The sequence below is a fragment of the Pyrgilauda ruficollis genome, unplaced genomic scaffold (assembly GCF_017590135.1).
Source record: "Pyrgilauda ruficollis isolate IOZ18807 unplaced genomic scaffold, ASM1759013v1 scaffold19, whole genome shotgun sequence".
NCBI lineage: Eukaryota > Metazoa > Chordata > Aves > Passeriformes > Passeridae > Pyrgilauda > Pyrgilauda ruficollis.
In genome coordinates, this window is record NW_024518095.1 from 147,553 (window position 1) to 148,247 (window position 695).

Here is a 695-nt window from a genome sequence, read left to right on the forward strand (position 1 = left end):
AGTGGAAAGATTGCTGCTAAGGTCCACATTACCCTTTTTTTCTTAATGGTCCATTGGGTTTTAAGAGTATCTTGACATGTCTACAACACCCTAAAAATAAATTAAAAACTGAAAGTTTCTATAAAAGACAAACATAAAAACAAGTCAAAAGATTTTTTTAAATACAAACACATAGTACAAGTAAAAAGAAAAGCTGAAGACAAATTGATACAAAAATCAGTATTTATGTAAAAAAATAATGCACTGCATATTGTAAAATCAGTCAGTTACAGTATTCACTTTCACAGAGATTTCTACATTTTCAGGCTTCAAAAGGTTACACAGCAAGGAGAAGAGACCTACATGAGAGGCAGACTGCTTCCTAGATTCCATCCCAAAAATTTATACCCTGAGCCCGCAGGGAAATTAGAAGCAGGATACAAATTCTGCTGACAGTGGAGTGTGTTCTTGTACTGCTAATGCATTTGTCCAGCTCACATGGATCTGGAAGTCAGAGCCAGTCTATATTTGACAAGGAAACAGGTACAAAAATTAAGCTTCTAAAATGGGGTTGGGATGAAGGTGCAAGTCAGTGAGTGGATCCTCCATGTTCAACACACAGGAACTGTCCTGGAATCCAAAAGCTCACTTTATGAAGACTTCATCTCACTTAGACAGGTTATCTAAGTTCATATATGTTTTACAAATACATTTCA